General features: G+C 44.8%; 1 pseudogene across 1 annotated transcript; it reads left to right on the top strand.

The window, feature by feature from the left end:
- The first annotated feature begins 1,012 nt into the window (after nt 1-1,012).
- LOC309693737 (cadherin-7-like) lies at nt 1,013-12,779 on the top strand (annotated as a pseudogene). Its single transcript, XR_014280777.1, has 12 exons — nt 1,013-1,970; nt 2,446-2,733; nt 3,657-3,951; nt 4,453-4,572; nt 5,031-5,198; nt 7,197-7,384; nt 9,004-9,257; nt 9,335-9,471; nt 9,541-9,662; nt 9,930-10,047; nt 10,742-10,996; nt 12,016-12,779. The product of XR_014280777.1 is annotated as a cadherin-7-like (transcript).
- Nucleotides 12,780-18,022: the final 5,243 nt, after the last annotated feature.

The following is an 18,022-nucleotide window of genomic DNA, read 5'->3' on the forward strand; positions in this document are numbered from 1 at the left end:
GAGATGTCAACCAAAACACCAGGAAAAGAATTGTGGAGCTCCATAAATGTGGCTCAAGTTTGAATACAATTTGGTGCCATTTGCAATTAAGAAATACAGATAGTTTCTCTCTTTACTCTTAAAGTTAACAAATATGTTTTTTATATTTATCAATCTAAAAAAATAAACATTTAGTTTGATTTGATCTTACAATTAAAAAAGTGTTTGTGTTTTGATCTGAAGAGTACATAAATATGTGGTTTCAACTGTATATTTGATGATTGTCAGCACAAAGAGGGAGAGAGAGGAACAGAGAGGGAGATGGAGAATGAGGACAGAACAGAGATGAAGAAGAGCAGGTGAGACATACATGTTAGTCAAATGGTTGTTTACCAAAAGTATCACCGTATCATAGGTCCTCATGTATCTCGTACCTAGTGTTTCTTTTTAGGTTTGTTATTTTTCAAATTCTATATTTATTAAGTTATGCAGGCTTTTTTGCACAACAAGGCTAAATAATTATATAAACTTTTCTCAATCTAAATATTGTACTTTGGTAGAATTAAAAAAATAAGTGTAGTGCAGGTCTATGATGATTTTTAGTGCTACTATCATCTAGTTCTGATTCTGGTTCTGTCTTTGTTAAGTCCTAAGTAGTCCTGATTTTGAACTCTTGTAGTCCTGTTTTAATTCCGGATCAGTTCTGGGTCTGGTTGAATTGGGGTTTAGTCTTCGTGTCTTGATACACCCCCGACTTTGTTCTGCCTTGCTGCTTAATTAAAAAACTAGTTTAAGGTGTCCTGCACATGTGATATATATTTTTCCCTATATGAAGTCATTCATTATTGAACAAAACTCAAAACAGAGCCAATTAATCTTTCAGTCATTTCTAAACACCCCCCCCCCCCCAAAAAAAAAAAAAAAAAAAAAAATCCCACATGCATACTACCCTTTAGGGCTAAGCCCCGGGTGTTTCAAATGTCTGGCTCCGCCTCTGATCCAGACCACCACAGGTCCCGCATGCCACAGCCGCTCTATCACGTGATGCATACTGCTCCGACGTGCGAACGTTCTGAGGTGAGTTACGGCGTGTTGCAAGTTTTGTGAGGTGCTTTCGTGATATTTAATGGATCGATTACATTTTTTATTTTTCTCCGATATCCGATCCAGTAATTTAGGTCAGTATCGGACCGATACCGATACGTAATATCGGATCGGTCCATCTCTAATCTTTATGTGGCCATCTCAGGCACAGCAGCCCCACCCACCTGTCCAAACCTTCAGTCAGAAGAAACTGAGTGGAGAGTCAGTATCAGAAGGATCATTTTGAACTGTGAATCATACAAAGCTGCTCTAGAGACCTGGGACAAACATACAGCACTTAAATGAACATGTTTGAGGAATGCTTTGCTGTGATCTATCCTTGTTAGGAACTTGTTCCTATTAAAAATGATCTCTTCCAAAAATATCTCTGTAAATGTCAGCGAGAAACTGTGAGGAAGAGGAGCAGGAGGAGTTTCAGACAATGAAGATTTTTGTAATGGGAGGAGAAAATGTTGCATGACGGTGAGCTGAGGAAACCTGGAGGGTTAGAAGTTGCAGGGATAACGTTTGTGCTCCATCTCCGTCCAACACAGAAACTCGGCAGGGTTCAAAAACCCGTAAAAACTTCAAAATGACAAAGTCCTCATTACAAGTGTTCAGGCTTATTGAGGAGCACTTATTGAGAAGATGTTCATTAAAACAACACATGAAGAAGCTGCCGTCCTCGGTCCAAGTCATTTGACTCCTCCCCCCCTGCTGATGAGGCGGAGCCTAACACCCCCTCCTCAAAGGGAGCGGGGTTTGTGTGACAGACAGAGAGTGGCAGAGAGGGATAGAGCGTCGGAGCTGCTGCTACTCTTTCATCAATAATCAGTCATCGTCATCTGATGCAATTGCTGTCAATAACCTACAGATCCACAGGGGACGGTCCGATCAGCAGCTGGAAGGTAAGACTGCTGGTTTGTGTATTTAAGGTCAGAGTTGGCAAAAACAGCAGATTTAAGAGTGAGGAGAGTGCTTTCAGATTACTAGAGCAGATTTAACGGGATGAAGAGGAGCTTCAGATTAACAAAATCCTTTAAACTGGGCTAAAATATGTTTCTATAATCACACTTCTCCAACGTTGTACGTTTGCTTCATAAAAAGTTCAGAGGGTAACACAAAGAGATGCTCTGCAGCAGCACTCTGAGATAAATCCTTCAAACTGAGCTCATTTACATCGCAGTAATGTTACCAAACTGATCATTGGAAAATGACTGAGTTACATTTTGATTCATTTGTCTCAGGATTTTGTTAAAAATTCAAAGTGAGCTGAGAACTCATTCATGCCCTGATAGAGTTTAATGACATCATCAATATTAAAAGAGAGGACAGGTGCTTACCGTAAACTTTCATTCTCTTTGGCTCAAACGATCCCACCAGCAGCTCCTGCCACTGACATCTTTTTGCTGGCCACGCCTGTTAACCTCAGAGATGAGCTTTCTGCGTCTCCCGAGCATGCTCACTGTAATCATCCTTTCCCTGTGGGAGACGTCCGGCTGCGGGGCAATGACGCTGAACTCCACGGCCCTCCTTCAGGTGTCAGCAAGAACACGAGGAGGGGGAGCGGGTGTCTACTCCACCCAGAGCAGGAGGAGGAGAAGCTGGGTGTGGAACCAGTTCTTCGTCCTGGAGGAGTACACGGGAGACGAGCCGCTCTACATCGGAAAGGTACGAACTGTAGATTTACAGATTTAGTTTAAATGACGGCTCCAGGCCCAGGGCCCGTGCAGGTGCCCGTGCAGGTGCCCGTACCGGTCCGGGCCTACGTCCTGGCTCTGCATCATAGATGTGGGGTTCAGATGTGTCGGTGCGAAGGAGATGTTTCTGTGCAGCTTTGTTGCAGCAGATTTAAAGTGTCTCTGAACCAGAACAGAAACTCGTTTTTGTTCCCAGCAGCAGTTCATAGCTCATACTTTTGTTTTGGATGAGAACTTTAAGCATGTCACAGACCCAGAAGTCCAAACAGAAACCAATAATGAATAAACAAAATTCTTCAGGGAAAAAATTAAGAAACATAAAACTAGCGGTAATTCTACTGAATCTAAAGTGGATTAAAAATATGACAAACTTTAATCAGGAAGTTCTTCTGGGTACTGGATTAGGACTTTTCCAAGAACATCGGATATCAAACTGGTATTTGGAAAGCGTTCATTTGGAGAAAGCCCAAAGACGAAAGGGAACAGAGTGAGGGAACTAAAGGACATCAGGAGGAACTCCACTCTGAGTTTATGGTGTGGATGGATGTACCTGGTGAACCTGGTACAGTGTGGCTGTGGTTCAGGAGTAAGAGTGGGACGTCTCCTAACTGGGAGGTTGATGGTTTAATCCCTGGCGTATACTGAGCTCTTACTTGTCCATTGTACTGTGTGAATGTTAGCAGCACTGAGTCAGGCTTGTAGTAAGAAATGTGGCATAAAAACACCAGTTTGTTGATTGTGCAGTTCAAAGGTCAAAACAGTGAAACAGGTGATGCTTATTTAAAGTGAAACGGGCACATTTGCTTTGTTTCACGGCGAGCTCCACCTTTGAAGGTTCATTTTCTCGAAAATAACAATAAGAAATATTTGTTGTACTCAACTGGTTTCCTGCAGCTCCACTCTGACCTGGATAAAGGTGACGGACAGGTGAGGTACGTCCTGAGCGGCGAAGGAGCAATGTCCATCTTCTCCATTGATGAGGACACCGGAGACATACACACCACCAAAAGCTTGGATCGGGAACAGCAGGCGTACTACACACTGAGAGCTCAGGCTCGAGACCGAAATACCAACCTGCCGCTCGAACCCGAGTCCCAGTTCATCATCAAGGTCCAGGACATCAACGACAACGAGCCCAAGTTCCTGGATGGACCGTATGTGGCCCGGGTGGCTGAGAGGTCACCTGTAGGTGAGTCCAGAACCAGCTTTTGTCTTCACATAGTCCCGTGTGAACAGGCAGATTTCATGTGTGAGTGGAGTTAGCTTTTTTACAGTCCACTCGTTTCTATCTGCACTGAAGTCACCTCAGCTGAACGTGAATTAGATCAGCAGCGATTCAGCAAGCAGAAGCCATTTTCATAGACTTCTGCTTGTAACGTGAAAACCTGATGTCATGCAGGCTTTTAATGTGAAAGTCTGAGGTTGAACAGGCAATGTACAAACCAGAGCTGAGCAGGTTCTTGTTGTGAAACACCTGGACAGGTTTTCTGTCCTCCAGGTGAGTCTCCTGTTGTTGGTCCCATTGCACATGCTCACTAGTGTTGATCCTGAAACGTTAAGACTTCAGTTAAGTCCCTTGGTTTGTTTTATGAAGACACCATCTCAGAATTCACTAGTTGGAGCAAATCCAAATTTAGGTTTGACAGCGTTTCTACGAGACGCTGTTTGAATAAAGTTTGATTTTGTACAGGTACGTCTGTGTTGACCGTGGTGGCGACAGACGCCGATGATCCGACCTATGGAAACTCCGCCCACCTGGTTTACAGCATCCTGCAGGGGCAGCCATATTTCTCTGTGGAGCCAAAGTCAGGTGAGCGTGTGGCTGTGAAACGCAGAGAGCACTTGGTGACGCCACGACCAGTTGGGATTAAACTGCTACAGACCATGACTGACTTTACCCATGAGCGTTTGGCTGCAGAGTTGTCTGTAACCACCTTCGTGTTGAAGGTGACACGGTCACGCCTCCTCTCTGAATCCTCCTTTGCTGCTTCACACATCAGATGTAGTCAGATTGCAGCAGATTAAAGCGGATTAAAGCAGCTTCGGCCTCTTCGCCTGAAGCCGCTTTATTTACTGTGTGTAAATGAGGCCACATGATGTCACGTTCACATCGGTTTGTGTCGGCGCCGCACAACACCTGTGACCTTTTTAATGTCAGCATGTGGATCAATTATGAATGCGTCATGTTGATTATGTCACATTCCGATGTTTGTCATCTGGGCGCTCATGCTCACCTTCAGACTGTGCTAATGTCTCACCTGTCTGCAGGTTTGGTGCGTACAGCCCTGCCCGACATGGACCGGGAGCTGCGGGACCATTACCTGCTGGTCATTCAGGCCAAAGACATGATTGGTCAGATGGGAGGTCTGTCAGGAACCACAACGGTCACTGTGATGCTGACTGATGTCAACGACAACCCACCTCGCTTCCCCCGCAGTGAGTCTCACCTGAGAGCATCCTGTTAACACCTGTTCATTGATATTTGACTCTCTCCTTTTCCTGTCCTTCTGGATTCAAACCTAACAGAGTTTCTTTAGAAATCACAGCTCCTCCCTCTGCCTGCTGGATTTTTAACAGTGAGCCTGCAGAGCGTCGTGACCTTATTCCAACATGATGTCCTGAGATTGCGGAGTGTTACAAGTATTTAGGGTTGTTCTTGACCACAAACTGTGTTTTGAGCCTCATGCTGATGCCACTACCAAACAAGTTCAGCAAAAACTGTTCTTTTTAAGGCAAATGAGATCTTTTAATGTCTTATCTGAAATTTTGTCCTTGTTTTACAGAAGTTTTATTGAATCATTTATCTGCTTGGTTTGGTAACATGACTCTGAAGAACAAGAATCGGTTGGGACTTTGGGTAAAAACTTGCAGCGAACTCTCAGGGCGTTTGGCAAGACGGACTTTTGACCATTTGTAACAAGCATGTGCTGAGGAAGGCTCATTCTGTTAACCGTTTGAACCATCCACTTCACACTGAGTTTGACTTGTTGCCCTCTGGCCGTTGTTTTAGAGTACCTGTGAGGACGACCAAAGACTCCTGGTTTCTTTTATCCCGACTGCAACCTGTCTTCTTAATGGAAAATAAATGTCTTGTGGCTTTTTATTATTGTTTTGTTTATTCTCATTGTTGCACTGGTCACAGGCTGCCTCTCTGACCCAGTGCTTTATTTTGTATTTTTGAGTCTCTTATGTTAAGGTTGTATGATAAGTTCCTTTGTTATTCTTATTTAAGGTTTAGTTGAGTTTTGGTTTGCCATTATTATCATCTGTCTCATGAGTTTTTTAAATTCTGTTTCTTGTCTTTCATGTGTTTTAGGGCTGTGTATTGTGTTGTCATGTCTACGTCTCCATGTTTCCTGTTTTATTTTGAAAGAGTCTGGTGCGTTCTTGTTCATTGTGACTTTCCACCTCGGCTGTATCCCAATTCAGGGTCTGCAGCCTTAAAGGCCGCATTTTAAGGCCGATTACGTCACAGCGACGCGCCGAAGGCTGTCCCAATTCAAAGGCTGCTCGAAATGCAGCCCTCAAATGCGTCCTTCATTCCCCTGAATTTTAAGGACGTGGTGGTTTAGACTTCGTGGCCCACCATATCCCAGAATGCATAGCGCGGCGGTGGGTGTGGATAATTTTGCCGAAAAAAACGGCGGATGAGGGGCGGCCGAAGAGTAAACTTTAAGTAAGTACTGAATATGATGTCACTTATTTATGTGCAAATGTTTAATAACGAAGAACATTAAAACATTCCTGTTGGCCACATGTCGGCAAAGTCACGTGACATCAGTGACGTTTGTACTAACTTGGTTTTAAAGCCTTTACTTTAAAATATACGCCGTTCAATAGCTGAGCTTCATCTCACAGAGAATGATCAAAGCTCATGTAGAAACAAACAAATGAACAAAAGATTTTCTCCTTCATTTCTGTCAAACACAGCTGTATGACACGTTTCCAGCTGTTAGTATCATGGTTGCTAAGCAACCTGGGCAGCGCAACGGAGGCTAGACCGTCCCACTTCACAAGCCTCGCACTTCCGGCCTTAGCGGTCTTTGAGTACGCGGCCCTTGAGGATCGTTGAGGCTGCAGACCCTGAATTGGGATACAGCCATTGTGTCAGCTGTTTCCCCATGTGTCCCCACTTCCCCTGATCACCTCCTGTGTATTTACGTCCTCTGTTTTCTGTGTTTCATTGTCAGGTCATCTGTGATCCCCACCATAGTCTCTCATAGTTTTCATGTTTATCTCCTGCCACCAGCCAAATAAAGGCTCGTTTTTTTGTTCACCTGACCTCTCCCTGCTTCTGGGTCCTGTTCACAACACATACCCCGCTGTGACTGCGCTTGCTGTTGCACTAATTTCCCCAGAGACAATAAAGAATTGAATTGAACTGAAGGGGGCGCTGCAGGCACTCATTCAGGCTTCATCCTCTGTGACCCACAGAGAGTTACCAGTTCAGCGTCCCAGAATCCACACTGGTGTCAGCGGTGGTCGCGAAGATCAAAGCTCTGGATGCGGACGCGGGTCCAAACGCTGAGATGGACTACAGGATCCTGGACGGGGATGGACTGGGAACCTTCAGGATGCTCACAGACCCCCACACACAGGAAGGACTGGTCATCCTGATCAAGGTTCTGGATTGTTTGTAGGTCACAGAAATCTCCAGTTTTTGGTTCTGATGTTTCTGTCCACTGTGAACTCTTCCGAGTCTTCTCGGGACGCGTCCCTGTGATCGTTGCATCATCGCGTTAGCACTGGCCTCGTGTGCGTCCCAGAGGACGTCCCTGCTGCTCGGCAGCTGCTCACAGCTGTTTAAATTTAGCTCGCTGCGTCTCTTGCAGATGACATTTTTTTTATTGTTCTGATTTTAGATTCATCGCTCAGATAAAGGTTTCCTTTCTGTTCTCTTCTGTCAGCAGTCGTGTCTGTTCCAGCACAATGAGAATAAATGTGGGTGTCACCTTCACATAATCGCATGACCACGTTTTACTGATGGCCACGCTAGTTTATTCAACCCAGTAACATGACTTACAAAGGAGAACAAAAGTAGATAGGTTTCCAGCTTCGGTCAGTCTGACCTCCATGTGTCGCTGGCTCCAGCGGTGGGCAGCAGATAAATCATCTCCCCGTGTGTAGTTTCAGATCTGGGCACCACTAACTGAAAGCCCTGCTGATATGAAGTCAGATACATCAGGGCCTGAGCCATCCTCCGACTTTTAAACCATTAGCAATACTTCTTGGAAGCTAAGACAGGGAGTTGGAGTGATGTGCTCTGTTTTCTAACTGCAGCCGTCTTTCCAGCCTTAGAGGAAGCCAGTAAGTAGAGCATCGTCATCCCTGTACACACGAATAAGCCTCTCAAGTCTTGCTGGACACATAAAACATCTCAGGCTTGTCTCTGTTAAAGTGCCAACTGTCCACAAAAAGACCTTTTTGTGGACAGAGCCAACTCGTCTGTGTAACCCACCCTGCATTCATGACATAATGGACTGGAGGACTGACCCTCGAGCCTCCATGAGGCATGGAGCTAATTCCTGCCTTCTACCTGTCTGAGAAGCACACCTGAGTTCTCACCTGTACTGAGGTGTAACAGTAACGGGGTCTGTTTTCAGGTGACCATCTTTTAACACATTTATGAGAGCAGCTTCTGTGCTGTGACTGAAACATTCAGCAGTTTGATTAAAAGTCACTTTCCCTTACTGGTAAATTTCATGTTAATGAACACTAAATGCAGCAGGATATAATTTCTGTTCTTTAGCGATGCAGAGAAAACGCCAGCAGGATGTGTAAGACGGCAGAAACATCCTGGTAGCTTCAGTTTTCTTTATACAGAAAATAACTGATTTGAGTTTGTAGGTGAAATAAGCTCCTGAGGTTTTTACCTTCTGATTACGTTGGAGAGCCGTGTTCTCGTCTGACTCGCAGCTCTCTTAATAATTACGCTGTAGTTCTTTTCCTATTTGCTGCCAATGTGACGTTTCTAATGTTGTAAGCTGGACCGTGGTGCACAGACTCTGTCATAGCTCTGGCCTCCATTCCCATGAAGGCCCCTCTTGATGAGGTGCAGCTCAAACATCTGTTGGTGTGCTGTCAGGCGGCTCAGCTTTGTAGGAGCATCCACAGCGCTTCAGAAACAGTTAATGCATCGTGGCGTTTTTGTTACGCTAAATATTCAGAAGTACTCGGATCTCCAGGGAGACCAGCCTGCACTCAGAGGCACCTGTGATGTCATGTCCTCCCTCCTCCTCAGACTCTGGACTTTGAGACCAAGACCAGCTACGCTTTACGCGTCGAGGCATCCAATCGCTACATGGACACCCGCTTTCTGTCAGCTGGGCCGTTCAGCGACGTGGCGACAGTCCGGCTGCAGGTGGAGGACGTGAACGAGCCTCCGTGTTTTTCCCCCCGCATCAGCCAGATGGCGGTTTCAGAGGCAGCGCCGGTGGGAACTGAGGTGGGATCGGTTTCAGCACACGACCCCGACGCCTCAAATTGTCCCATCAGGTAAGACGCGAGGCGGTAAAATCACTGCAAACACATTTCCACCAAAACGCAAAGACAACACCTGTGCTCCTCTGCAGGTACGCCATCGACAGGAAGTCGGACGTGGAGAACTACTTTGACATTGACAGACAATCAGGCGTGATCCGGACGAGCAGACGTCTGGACAGAGAGCTGAGCGCTCTGCACAACATCACTGTGCTCGCCACAGAGAGCTGTAAGTCACATGACATCAGTTTGTCTTCCTGCGAGCAGCAGGTGTATCTGACAGGTGTGTCTGTCTCAGTGGATCACTCTCAGGTGGGCAAAGCCGTGGTTCTGGTCTCTGTGACAGACGTCAATGACAACGCTCCGAGCTTTCCCGTCGAGTACCAGACATCCGTCTGTGAGGACGCCCAGCCGGGACAGGTGAGGCTCACTTGTGGCTTACAGACAGGTGTTCACAGAAAGGTGAGCGAGTGAGCAGAAGGCGAGTGAGCAGGTGTGTAGACAGACAGGTAAATACAGCTGCTGTGGCTGTGATGTCACTGATATCCGTTATTTAATGAGCATCGTCTGTGAAATCTCTGTAATCTGTTACTGAGATGGATCCAGAAGTCCCTTCTCAGGTCACATGAGCGTTGGTGACTGGATGTGCTTCTGATTTTCTGCCTCTGTTTGACCTTTGACCTTTAGATCATTGTGACGCTGAGCGCCGTGGATTTGGATGAAGCCAAGAATGGACATCACTTCCTGTTTTCTTTGGCTGCCAAGGCTGCCTGGAACCAAAGCTTCGTCCTGAGAGACAACAACGGTACAGTCCACCTTAATCAGTATACAGCAGAACTGTGCAGTCCACCTTAAAACCAAAGATAACTTCAATGAAACAGAGCAGCTCTGTGGTGTACATGGACCAGCCTGAATTTAAGGTTTAACGCCTCCTGTGTCAGTGATGTTGTGGCTGGTAGTCACATTGGAACCTGTCACTCATTGGTTCATGAGGAAAATAAGGGCCCTTAAACTGGGTGTAAGGGGATCACTTTAGTGCTGCAACAGTGAATTTTATGTTAACAAGCTGACGTCATGCACCGCCTGTCCTTGTTGTTCACTGGTGGCTACCTGCACTGAAACAGGATCCGCCCATTAGCCGTAATATTCCCTTTGGAGAGACTTTGTGAGTGAGGACTGTGTGGAGGACGGCCCGTTTGAGTTGTGTGACCTGTTGGTTCAGCGGACCGCCCGGTTGGTGTCCCACGTTGTCCCGTCTGTGTGTGTTTGTCCCTCGTGGTTTCAGCGAACACACTGAGCGGTGCCATCTCTTTCTAACCCATTACCACAAAGCAAAAACCTTCACAGGATCTCCAGCTGCCAATCATCCATGAGCTTCTCGCTGTAGCTCCTCCCACACGTTTTAGTTCTTTGCTTGGCATGGCACCCCCTTAGATAGCACTCTGTGTTCCACCTTAAAAGCTGCTGGTGATGACGTCGATCTGTCTGTCTGTCCTCAGACAACACGGCGTCTGTCCTGACGTGGCGGGCCGGGTTCCTGCAGCGGGAGCGGCCGCTCTACTTCCTGCCGGTGGTGATTTCAGACTGCGGGACTCCGCCTCTCAGCAGCACCAACACGCTGACCGTCACCGTCTGCGAGTGCGATCTTCATGGAAATCGTCGCAGCTGCGTCCAGGAGATGTCAGCGCTGCTGCTGCCAGAAGGCCTCAGCCTCGCCGCTGTTGTCCTCCTCACCGGTCTCCTCACACTGCTGGGTATGACCTGAGACAACGTCGCACCTCTTCAAGTTAAACTCAGTAAAGTCAGAAACAAGAAGTAGAACCTGGTTGGCTTAGAGCTGATCCAGAACCTCTGTCCATGAGGTAGAATAAAAAAACTAGCTGAAGCTGGAGTAGATCATCAAACTGATGAAACTAGAACCAAATCTGAAGTCACCTGAAAGCAGCGAGCTTTTAGTTTTTCTCCTGTTTTTTATTTTATTGGGTATATTTTATGTTTGTTTTTTATTATTTAGTTCCAGTGTAGAGCATTTTGTGTCAGCTGTGGAGTGCTCTATAAATGATGATGACTTCATTGGGACACTGACGGGCTCAGCTTTCACGTGTCTGCCAGGAACATTACCCCGACCAGCTGTTCTCAGCGTCACCTGTACCATCTTGTCAGGGTTTGGTGGGGTCTGTGAAAACGATCGAATCAGCTGCCAGTCAGACGCTGCATAAGAAAACCTGTAGTGGTCTTTGGAGAATTTCTGACATAGAAAGGGTTACAACAGACGACCTTTTAATGCTCGTCTCTATGGAGATGGGTTTGGGGGGTAGCAGGAGGAGAGAAGCTGCAGAGAGGCGTGTAAGACTGCAACTCTGCTTCCTGGTCCCAACTCTGGATAGTCATATTTTGGGGGGTTTAATAAATTTGTCCATATTTCTAGAAATAAGAGCTGCTCCATCCAAAGTGGGATGGATGCAAGACCAGGTTTCCTCCAGAAGGCTTGCCAATTATCTATGAAGATAGCTGGAAGCTGTTCGTTGGTCTGTAGCAGGGAAGCAAACAACTCTACCAGTGCAGAGAACAACAACAAATATCACACAAGGAGTAAAGTAGGATTCTGATATTGTGTGTGTGGAATTCTGAACCCATGTCACTTTCAGGAAGATGAAAACTTCCACATCCAGGGTCGTGCTGCAGAACTTCATTTAAAATTACTTGACTTTGCCGCCATCACCTCTGCCTTGTAAACTTTTTAAGATGACTCCACCCCTTCGTCTGCCCTTAGGTGTCGCTATGGTAACAGGGGCCATCAGACGCAGAAGGAAGGAGCCTCTGATTATTGACGATGAGCGAGATGTTCGTGAGAATATTGTTTGTTATGACGATGAGGGCGGTGGCGAGGAGGACACCGAGGCCTTCGACATGTTCACGCTGAGACACCTGAACGAGACCAAACGGAGCTACCATGTCACCGCCCCTGAGCCCCCGCCATCCAGGGAAGATAAACACCAACTGTTCCAGGAGTTCATCGAGGACCGGCTCCGGGAGGCCAACCTGGACATGACGGCACCACCCTTTGACTCTGTGCAGACGTACGCTTTGGAGGGCAGCGGGTCAGCTGCTGTGTCGCTGAGCTCGTTTAGCTCGTTAACCTCGCTGGAGTCGGAGCAGAGCTACCACTTCCTGAGTGAGTGGGGGCCAAAGTTTCGGAAGCTTGCAGAACTCTACAAAGACCGCAAGGGAGGTGGTGCCTCATAGAGTGCACGCCTTGCGGCAACAGGTGTGTGGTCTGTTTAGCCCATATGAACTGGATTAGTCCTCACACCAGGAGCTCTGAGCACCCTGAACCAGAGCAGAACCTGTAGAAGTACCGGCAGCTGGACCTGGAACCAGCCAGCTCGAGCTTGAGCTGCCTGACTGGACCTTTACGTAGTTACTGTGAAATATTTCCTGCTGTTGTTATTTCACAATAAAAGCTTGCCAGTTGTGCTGCTTTTATTTTGTAAGCCTGAATGTGTAACAACAGAAATAAAACTGAATTTATGAAAACTGCAGCTGCTGTTTTTACTGCTGTAACACGTCCCAAACGCTCAGCCTCTCCATGCTGACGTCGTCCTGTGACGTATGCACAACTCTGAATTTGGAGGAAAAACTTTTCAGCAAAAATGTTTTTAGTTTGTGACTCACTTTGATTTATTTTTTTTTAAGATTCTGATGAGTCCAGACTGAACCACTGATGGTTCTTCACGTGTGCTCACGTGTGACAAGCTTAGTGGGCGGGGCACAGAGATGCTTTCCACCATACAAAAAACATCTGGTATGTTAAATGGAAAGAGTGTTTGCTGTCCACTGAAACTGAAATGAGTGACTGTGAGTCGCTGCTGGAACAAACCAAGTATTACAGATATAATGCATCTTTTTTTTACCTCCAACTTTATTTCAACAGAAACTTTTAACGACCACCAGCATCATACAACTGTAGTGTAAAATTATCATACAGACAAAGATGGGTGTGTATAATTAAACACATAGGAAGAAATACCGATTAAAGGGGAAAAACAGTGAGAGATACAGTGACGCCAAATAATTAAATAAAGACATTAAAAATATTACAAATATGAATGGTTTTCAAAGTTTTCTTGTTGTGAGGAACAAATTGTAGATTTCTGTTTCTGTGCTGAAAGTCTGAGAACTTCAGATGAGCGAGTCTCTCAGTCAGTCGTTTTGATCAGACGCCGTCAGAAACGAGCGACTTGTTTCCACGAGACCGGAGTAAAGCTAAATGTTTCTATATCGCTCTCATGGGTTTAGAGGTGTTGGATTGTGTGTCCACAGGTGTTTGTACTTTGCGTCGTAATAAAATGACGGTAAAAGGCTCCGCCCACTTCCTATCCATGTCTTACCATGCAACGACTCTGTGAATGGACTGGAGAAGTGTAGTGGTAGAGTCCTCCGTCAGGAATGAGATATGTGTGTCGACTTTTTATTCTCCCTTAAAATTATTATGCCATAACGCTGCACAGAGCAGCTCTGCTAACAGGTTATGGGCCCAGAGCAGCAGTAAAGAGATCCTAGAGATCCTGTAACTGCCAAAGGAAGGGCAGCGTTTCCTGAAACCGCAAGTTACCAGCAGGTGTTAAAAGTTTGGCACGATTGAGTGAGTAAGCGTTTTTGTGCATCATGAGCAGACGCACGGCAGAGTCGGGCAGTCGATATTCCCGTTTGCAGTTTGATGGAGATGAAAGGAAATATGAGATATGGGAAACGAAGTTCCTTGGTCATCTCAGACTACAAGGTTTGAAAGATGTCATCTTAAAGGCTGAGGGTGATGAAGAAGCCGATGGTGAAGATGATGACAAAAATGCAGAAGCATATGCAGAGTTGATACAATTTCTGGATGACAAAAGTTTATCGTTAGTTATGAGAGATGCAGTTGATGACGGACGGAAAGCCCTAAAAATTTTGAGAGGTCATTATGCAGGAGTGGGCAAGCCAAGGATCATAAGTCTGTACACCGAACTTACTTCTCTCACAAATGAAAAGAATGAAAGTGTGACGGACTATATTATCCGAGCAGAAGCAATTATCACAGCGTTAAAAAATGCGGGTGAGTCATTAACTGATGGACTTCTGATCGCAATGATAATGAGAGGTCTACCAGAGACGTTTAAACCCCTGATTGTGCACGTTACACAGAGCGAAGCAAAAATCACATTTTCAGAGTTTAAAGTAAAACTCAGAAGTTATGAAGAAACCGAGAGAATGCGTGCGGCTGTAACTGATGACAACGTAATGAGGACAAAAGTGCAATTAGACCAGGATTCTACTTCATGGCGAGCAGATTACCGAAGATCAAAGAATAATGAGATTGTGTGTTTTAAATGTGGACTAAAGGGACACACTGCAAGAACGTGCCGATCCAGAGTATGGTGCAGTTTTTGCCGGAGTAGTACACACAAAGATGCGACCTGTAGAAGGAAGCTAAGACGGGATGAAGCGAGAGGGGTTGTGGAGAAGGACTACGCGTTCAAGACGGGCTCCGAACCCCAGAGGGTCCCGGACGGCGGCCAAGAGATGCTGAATAACCAGCTACTGGTGGATACGGGAGCGACGTCACATATCTTTACGAAGATCGAGAGTTTTAAGACTTTTGATGACACATTTCGACCCGAGGCTCATTGTGTAGAGTTGGCTGACGGAAGGCGGAGCAGAGGAGCTGCAAAGCGGCGAGGAGATGCTGAGAGAAGTATGATTGACAGTAAAGGACGCAGTCACAAGGTAACATTGAAACAAGCACTCTACATTCCATCGTTCCCACAGGACATTTTGTCAGTAAAAGCAGCTACTAGTAACGGAGCCACTGTGGTTTTCAAACACGGGGACAGTTTTCTTAAACATGTTGATGGAACAAAATTCCCTATATATGAACACGAGAGACTGTTCTTTATAAACACTGTGCAAGAGTTTGAAGAGAAATGTAATGGATGTTTTGATATGCAAACGTGGCATGAAATTCTAGGACACTGTAATTATGAGGATGTTCAAAATCTGCAAAATGTCGTTGATGGAATGGAAATTAAGGGTAAAATCAACAAAAACATGCAATGTGAAGCCTGTATACAAGGGAAGTTTACTCAAACTAGGAACCGAGAACCAGATGAAAAGGCCAGGGCAGCATTAGAGTTGGTACATACGGATTTAGCTGGTCCGATTACGCCAAACTCTAAAGAAGGGTTTAAGTATGTTTTGTCGTTTGTTGATGATTATTCAGGTGCAACATTTGTATATAATCTGAAACACAAAAGTGATACAACTCAAGCAACTGAAAGATTTATTGCAGAGGTGGCGTCATATGGGAAAATCAAGTGCATTCGTTCTGATAATGGAACTGAATTTACAAGCAGACAGTTCAGAGATTTATTAAGTAGACACGGCATTAGGCAGGAAACTTCGGCGCCATATTCGCCTCATCAAAACGGAACAGCAGAGAGGAACTGGCGTACACTTTTTGACATGGCGAGATGCATGTTAGTTGAGAGCGAATTGCCAAAGTCTTTATGGCCATATGCAGTACAAACCGCGGGAGTGATTCGGAACCGATGTTTTAACAAACGCACAGGTCAGACAGCGTATAAGATGTTAACTGGAAAAAGACCTGATCTTTCTAGAATGAAAAAATTCGGATCATTGTGCTATGCTTATAAACAAAATAGGGGAAAGCTGGATCCAAGATGCGACAAAGGTGTTTTCTTGGGATATGACAAAAATAGTCCAGCATATTTGATCTATTTCCCAAAAACTGGGAAAGTTGAAAAGCACAGATTGATAAAAATACTAAATCCCGCGACAATGGATCAACAAACACAGAGTGATCAGATGTATGAAGATGAGGTTTATGAATCCAGAAAAGATGGTGAACCCAAACAGACGAAGGATGAGGATATTCCAGATGGTAGTGAAAGCAGTCAAACTGAGTCCGAGGTTAAAACTGAGGATAAAGTAGATGCTGGAGCTACACGTTATCCATCCAGAATCAGAAAGAGACCTGATTATTTGAGTGATTATATCACGGATGTGAAAGAGTGTGAAAATGAACAGATGCAAACCAGTGTTGATTATTGCTACAGATTGTTGTGTGAAATACCCACATCATTTAGCGAAGCTATTGTGTCAAGTGAGTCAAAAGAATGGGAAAAAGCGATGAATGAAGAAATCCAATCCCTTAAGGAGAATGACACATTTACTTTAACCACTTTACCAGAGGGTAAGAAAGCAGTGGGGGGTAAATGGGTTTATGCCGTTAAAAAGAACTCAGACGGATCAGACAGATATAACGCTCGATTTGTGGCTAAAGGTTTTAGTCAAACAAAAGGAGTTGATTATGAGGAGACTTTTTCACCGACTGCTAACTTATCGAGTGTGAGAGTTTTGATGCAGAAAGTGGTTCAGGATGATATGTTGGTTCACCAGATGGATGTAAAAACCGCCTATCTACACGCACCAATAAATGAAGAAATATATATACAACAACCAGAAGGTTTTGAGACAGAATCAAGTGAGACTAATAAACTGGTGTACAGACTAAAGAAATCACTTTATGGGCTGAAGCAATCGGGTCGTAACTGGAACCAAACCTTACATGACTATTTAAGCAGTTGTGGATTTAGACAAAATATTGCTGATCATTGTGTGTATTCAAAAGAAACTGAAAGTGAAAAAGTAATCATCATAGTGTGGGTGGATGATTTACTCATTGCAGCTAACAATGAAAATGTGCTTTCAGGCGTGAAAGAAATGCTCTCTTCTAAATTCCAAATGAAAGATCTGGGGAAACTTAACCATTTTCTAGGAATAGATTTTCTTCAAGAAAAAGAATGTGTCAGAATGTCACAGAAAATATATATTGAGAACATTTTAAAGAGATTTAACATGCAAAACTGTAAGCCAAGGTTAACACCCTGTGAACAGAAATGGACTCATTCTGATAAATCCGAGACATTACCAGATGTGAGGAGATATCGTGAAGCGGTAGGATGTCTTATTTATCTGAGCTATTGTACGCGACCTGATTTAAGCTATGTTGTCAGCAAACTGTCACAACATTTCAATGCGCCAACTGTTGATGATTGGACAGCAGTGAAACATGTTCTGAGGTATCTAAAAGGTAGTCGAGGAAAAGAACTGTGTTTTAGGAAACGTTCAAGTGGAAAACTAGGTCTACAAGCATACAGTGATGCAGATTGGGCATCCGATGTTTCTGATAGACGCAGTATGACAGGTTATTGTGTAAGCCTAAATGAAAATGGTCCTTTGATATCATGGAAAACCAAAAAGCAGACAACTACAGCACTATCAACATGTGAAGCCGAATACATGGCATTAGCAGCAACAGTTCAGGAATGTATGTATTTGACTTATTTGATTCAAGATCTTGATGAGTTTGAGTATGAAATACCTATGATATTGGAGGACAATCAGGGAACAATCGCTTTGTCAAAAGATCCAGTGAACAGACAAAGATGTAAACACATTGATGTGAAATATCATTTTATAAGGTCAGCTGTACATGAAAGGAAAGTGCTCATTGATTACTGTCCAACTGAGTCAATGGTAGCAGATATGATGACGAAACCAGTTTCAAAGTCTAAGTTAGAAAAATTCTCTGTATTTGTGTTTGGAATGTAAGATGTTTTTTCCGGAGGATTGTTTTTCCCCAACCTGTGTACAAGTGGGGGTGTTGGATTGTGTGTCCACAGGTGTTTGTACTTTGCGTCGTAATAAAATGACGGTAA

This window comes from Aulonocara stuartgranti, assembly GCF_965226115.1.
Source record: "Aulonocara stuartgranti genome assembly, chromosome: 18".
NCBI classification, from domain to species: domain Eukaryota; kingdom Metazoa; phylum Chordata; class Actinopteri; order Cichliformes; family Cichlidae; genus Aulonocara; species Aulonocara stuartgranti.